Raw genomic sequence first — 6,154 nt, forward strand, 5'->3', positions numbered from 1 at the left:
TGTGGGCTATGTGCAGTAGGAGGTTGTGTGCAGTGCAGCAGTGTACCCACAGAAGATGCTTCAGCCCTGCCAGTTGCCTCCTGGCTGGTCAGCAGAGAGGCAGACCTTTGTCCAGACGGGGTCTTTGCTGTCACCATAGTGTTTTGTACTCACCAAAAAAAGAATTCAGAGATATACGTAACTTTTCTGAACTGCTGAATGTCATAATTTGGGAATAATTATTGCTTTCAGGCACTGTTTGTGGCAAAAGCTTAATTCATTGTCAAGTAGAGCAGTTGGATTTCTGTCTTACGTTTGACTAACCTGGCTCTTTGAGGACCAGACTTCAGCTACTGACATGATTGCTCTTATTAAGCATAAAAACTGAAGGAGCCTGACTTTTAATCCCACAATTAAAAAAGTTCTTTGCTTCTTTGACATGAGTTGAGAGGTAAGAGAGAAATGGCCGTGCGCAAATAAAATGTTTTTGTATTAGCTTTAAAATTCAGATTGATGGGTAGCATCAAATGTAGATTGGTTTATCCAGCTAGGCTAAGCAAATGGACAAAAAGCTTAAGGGGTGGCCAGAGGAAGGAACACACTTTGAGTGCAATGCTTTAGTAATGCTTGTGACATCTCATTGTGTTGCTTACTTTCATCTGGATCAATTTCTTTTGGCTATAAATACTGCTAATGACTGCATTAGTGGCAAAAAACCCAAATATTGGGGAAGGCAAAATGTCTCACCTGTTTGGATGTGTTTTAAAGAAGTTTTAAATCTGACTATTAAAAGATTGGTTCTTAAAAGTCCCACTAGCTTTAACAAAAAGTCAAGCCATCTGATTTATGCTTCCCCCTACCCTGAATTCTTCCTGGGTAGACTTCACACCTTAAGTCATGTGGCACAGGTGTATCTACTGCATGTAAAATAATTGACTGGTCTCTAATTTTCTAGGATTGGTGTGGCCATTACCAAGGTTTGTGTGGACAGAAATACAATTTTCCAGAATTCCCCACTGTGGGATTGTTACTTGATCAGCCAGCAAAGCCCCTGGTGTCCTCTGACTTTGTAGACTCAATGGTATAAGCCAGAAATTGCAAGTTCTCTTTCTTGCCTCTGTTCTTTCACAATGTGTTTCATTCAGTCCCATTGAAGATTAGTAATGAAAGTGTTTCACATTAAAAAGTTGTCAGGCATCTTAAAAGTGCCTGCTTGTTTCTATTAATTTGGTAGGTTGTCTGTCTCCTATCCCTTCCCTCTACCTTTGCTCCTTCTATGTCCTTAGGGTTTTTCTTTGTTCAGTCATCTCATATCTCTCTTTTTTCCAGCTGGGAGAGGTAGCAGTCTCTTCCTTAACCTCTTCCATTCTTTTTTATATTATTGGCCAAATTATTTCTCACTAATACACCTAGTCAGGGCTTTATTAACCAAAAAACAAAAATAAAACCTAATGCTGTTCAAAGATGGAGAATAAGTTCTATTTTGTTCCATATTTGTTTCTTACCTTTCTGCTCTGGCTTTTTGGGCCAGTGTTAGTTAATTTTCAACTCCATATGGAAATGGTTGAGATTCAGTGTTGCTGAATTCTTTTTCTCCTCTTTCATATTCTGTAACAGCTTGAGGAATGTGGAGTGTCTGTGTTTAACTCCAAGAAATTTTATAAGTGGAAAATGGGTTAACATCAGGTACTTGTTAACATCAGGTATTCTCATTACAGCTGGACAAATTAGGATGATGTGACATTGCAGGTGGTTGAATCACCTGACCTTTAGGTGATACGTGATGTGTAGTAAGCAAGAAAAATGGCAAACATGGAATGGAGCTTGGAGGAAACAGTTCCTGCTTATACAGGAAGGTGGCATTTAGACTACTTGCCTATTCCCTTCTTGAGACAAAATAGCTGGTGATAATAAAGCACAATAAAGTGTAGTATAATGATAACATAATAGTATGGCTAGGAATCAGCAAACAAACAGAAAAATATTGTTCTCTATCAAAGCAGTGACTCTGTGTTTTCTGAAACAATTTTAAATGAACCAAAGGTAACGATTGTCTACAAAGCTCCTCAGTTTTGGATTGTCCTAATAGCAGGAAGAATCTGGTTAATCTGGGTGTTGATGCTACTTAGCTGATTGTTGCAGGTTAGAGTAGGTTATCTCAAAGACAGTTTGTAGACAATGTGAGAAATTTAGAATTGTCACTTTCAAATGTGTTACTATGCAATCACATTCAAGTTTCACCCTCTGCTTAATGTGGGATTTGTATACAGCTTAATTAGCCACATAGCTGTGCTCTAGTCTGTCCAAAGATTCATCTAGAAAGCCAAAGATAATTGGATTTGTAGTGTCACTGATCACACTCAAGTGCGTGATTTGCACAGCAAGTGTAATTGACCCCGTGTGTATCTATGTGCAATAAAATGCCCAGTGGATACTTGTATCTAAAAGCATTGATTATACAGTAAGTAGTTTGAGTTACTGTATTGGGAAATTAGTCAGTCTTTTCAACTGAAGAAAATCTAATTAACTAAGAAAATCTATCCTTTTAAAGACTGCTGAGGGAGGGGGGTGGAAGAAGCTGCTGTCAACCCGCCAGAATACAAAGTCTCAGCTGAAAGTCGAAAATAACTTCAACTGCAACTGAATAGCCAAGCAAGTAGTGGCATTGGCTTCTCTTGTAATGGAAGTTTCAGCTTTCAGTTAAGTCTTCCTTTTGAAAGACTTCCTCTTGGAAGACAGATGAATCAGAGCTTTGCAAGCCTTTGCTTGGAAAAGACATCAGCCTTTGGTGTCTAAAGACAAAGCTGGGGATGCACTTTGGATATGCCTGGATGCTGCACGTGCTCACTGCACCTTTGACTTTCCCTTCCACTTGCCGTGTCTGTGAGGGTGGCTGGGAACCTCGGCAGAAGGGCTTCTGCTGCAATTCAGCTTCTCTTGACGTCAGCAGTTGGATTTAACTCTTTCTGCTTTCTGCCTCCCCTTGCCCTGTCCCCTCTGCTGACACTTTTAGCAATATTTTGGGATTTTTTTTTAATTCCTAATGTTCAAGAATTAAAGGAGCTGATGTTGGTGAGCTTCAGAGATGGTGACTTAGACAAACTATTGCAGACCATGGTATATGATTATGTAGTAGTAGGCTAAACGATGCCCTGAGATGTTTGGAGCTGCTTTGGACCTACGCCAGCACCACTTGACAAGTACTGTGAAACAGTTCTAACATGCATTAAAAGGAAGAGCTTCCTTAGGAAATCCCACAGAGTCATAGAGGTGGTAGTGCTTTTTTTCTGCTGTTAATGTTTGATTACAGCTCACAGCATAATGTTCATAGGCAGATGGCATTTAATTTTATCACATACAATTCATGTCTTCCAGTTCCTGAGCAGACACTTGGTAAAGGGGAAAAAAACCCACTGAGGTGATATGCAAGTTGACTTTAATCTGAAATGAGCATGTTAAGGGCTATACTTAAGCAGTTTCTGTGGGAGCTCACTGATAGTTTAGAAAAAAGTCAGGCAAGCTAGGCACTTACCATTAAATGCCAAACTATAGAGAAGCCAAACCTTGCAAAAAAACTGGGAAGAAAGTGTTTTAAATTACGTTGAACTTCCCCTAACTCCAGCTGGCCAAGTTGCTGCTTCTGTAAATAAAAATATTTCATTGATGTCACACAGTAATACTTTTTTTTTAAGATTCAGGGAAATAAGCAGAAGAAAATTCTTGTAAGGTTCCTACACACAATATGTATATGATGAGATACATGTTGATTGATGCAGTTCAGGAAACTGTCTGTTCCCTGTCACAAACTCCATCTTGGCATTTCTTACAAGTTTAATTGTATCAATAATAGCACACTGCAACAGCAAATGGTGGCTGGCTTTTATAACTGGAATTTTGGAATTCTCTAGGAAATCTAAGTATTTTTCACATTTCGTCTGAAGCCTATTTTCTACTTTCTCTTACAAAGATAGGTTTGCTGCTCCTCTGCATTTAACTAAGTATTGCTTTATTTACTTGGAGACAGAAATTTAATTTTGAAATACAAGGTTGCTGTTGCCCATGCTTGACAGACATAACTAACAAGTTCTAAAGGAGACCCCTGTATGTGAGACTTCTGATTAACCTACCCTTTTCCCTCTGTGACTTGGAATCTGAAATCTTTTTACTGAGCTTTGTATTTTCTGTAAGTCTGTGCATTTAGCACATGCATTTGCTTTGAATTACAGTCAATTTAGACTGACATTATACACGCCTGACATTTTTGAAGATGAAACTGAAAAGAAGGGGAAAAAAAACACATTAAAAAAATTACTGAACTGGATGCTGGTATATTCTACCACCCAAGTGCCAAAAGACCATTTTAAGAGCTGCCACTGAAGTCCCACTTGTTTACTGGAGCACTAAACAAATAAAACTGAAGGGAATAGTGATTGTTGAGGACTACTGTGCATCTGGATAGCACTCACCCTATCTCAAGATAGCTTCCATTATATTAAGAGCATGTATCTCACCCTGATTAGCAACAGGAAATAAAATATAATCAGGCTCTCTTCATTAGAAATGTTCTTGAATACTTTGAAAACTGTCAAATAACTGTCTTCAAAACTGAATGTTCCTACAAATAAAGTAAAAGAAAAATGTTGTGTCTCTGATTTTTTTTTCATGCATGTTTGGCTCTAATGCCAGGATAAGCATACATTGGTTTTGTAAATGCAGAAGGCTAAAGCATTTTGGATATTTACACAGACTCAGGCTAGCAGGGCCAGCTCTTCCATAAGGCTGAGATTTCAGAAAGTCACCATTTCAAGTCAGCTGGTGAAGGGATAAAGATGGAGTTCAGCCTAGGTGTAAAATGTATTTAACACTGAGCCATTGGTACATTGATACTGGCAAGCTGCTTGTCCTGCTGTTTGGATCTCCCCCTGGCTTGGGCAAGTGCACAAACTTAAGTCCTTTCTTAGATAGAAAAGTATCAAAGGTACCTTTTTGTATGTTTCCCTCTGAATTGCTCTGCTGTTTTTGAAATGCTTCTTGTTCAAAAAATATGTTCAGTGAACACGTGGGACTGCCTGTAATGGGTTTTATGTATCTTCAATTAAAGCAGTAAATGTCAGGACAAAGTGATAGTGTTTCCCCTTAGGCCTGTACAGTTGGTTACCAAAGAAAGCTGGTGGTTACTGCCAGGTAGGTGGTCAGTGCTGCTGCCCTCATTAGGTCTGTGATTGCCTGGAAAAGTATTCTGCAGCTTAACATTTGTGCAATCAGCTGGAAAATACAGAGAAATATAAAATGGTGTGACCCTCATGATACAATGCTACTGTGCCCCTTCAAGTGAATTTTCTCTTTTGAAACATAGATTTTTCCTGGTTTTTTTCCTATTTGAGAGAGCACCGTATGTACAGTTGCTTAGTGGAAACTGAAACACTTCTTTATTTCCCAAATTGCAAACCTTGGAAAAAACATAGGTGAAGTTCTAATTTGAGCTGATACTGAAATTTTTCAAGAGAACCTACACTTCCATTCAGCCTTTGTGAAACCTGAAGATATGTGATTTTATTGTGAAGTGAAATCTTGTTGTACTCTGCAGTCTTCTGCAAATTCTGTGTATCAGATTACAAGGAAAAAAATGTCCTGCAACACAAGTAAGTTTTAGGTTTATTTCTGTGATGTATCAAGTTTGTGTTCTTCATCAGTATCCTCCATCACACATGTCTTTGCCTGTCTCTCAGAAATTTATTCAGCTATAATACTTCCTAATAATTAAGGATTTTTTTCTGAAATTTTCCTTGGTTTTTTTTCTGGTAAATGAAAGTTACAGTGTAGCCAAAGAATAGATCTCCCTTTACTTACATATTTGTTGATAATGCCACTTCACCCCATTTGCATGAATGCACTCCTGCATGGATGCAGGAGTGAACTCAGGAAAGAAACTTGGGATGCAGGAGTGAACTCAGGAAAGAAAATCCTATTCCATCAGGATGAGACACCTTCAGCAGCTGTAAAAGGTACTGCAAGGGACTCTCTGTGCCCAGAAAAGTGCTCCTTGGTGTGGTGTGGTCTGTCACAGGTAGAAGAGAGTGAGACAGCAGCTAGTAGCTGTGAGACAGTAGAGGGGGTCTGTCTGAAGCTGATGGCTTAGCAGGTGATTTCGGTTAGTGTGTCACCAGTGCGAGCC

This window comes from Geospiza fortis, unplaced genomic scaffold, assembly GCF_000277835.1.
Source record: "Geospiza fortis unplaced genomic scaffold, GeoFor_1.0 scaffold1, whole genome shotgun sequence".
Taxonomy (NCBI): domain Eukaryota; kingdom Metazoa; phylum Chordata; class Aves; order Passeriformes; family Thraupidae; genus Geospiza; species Geospiza fortis.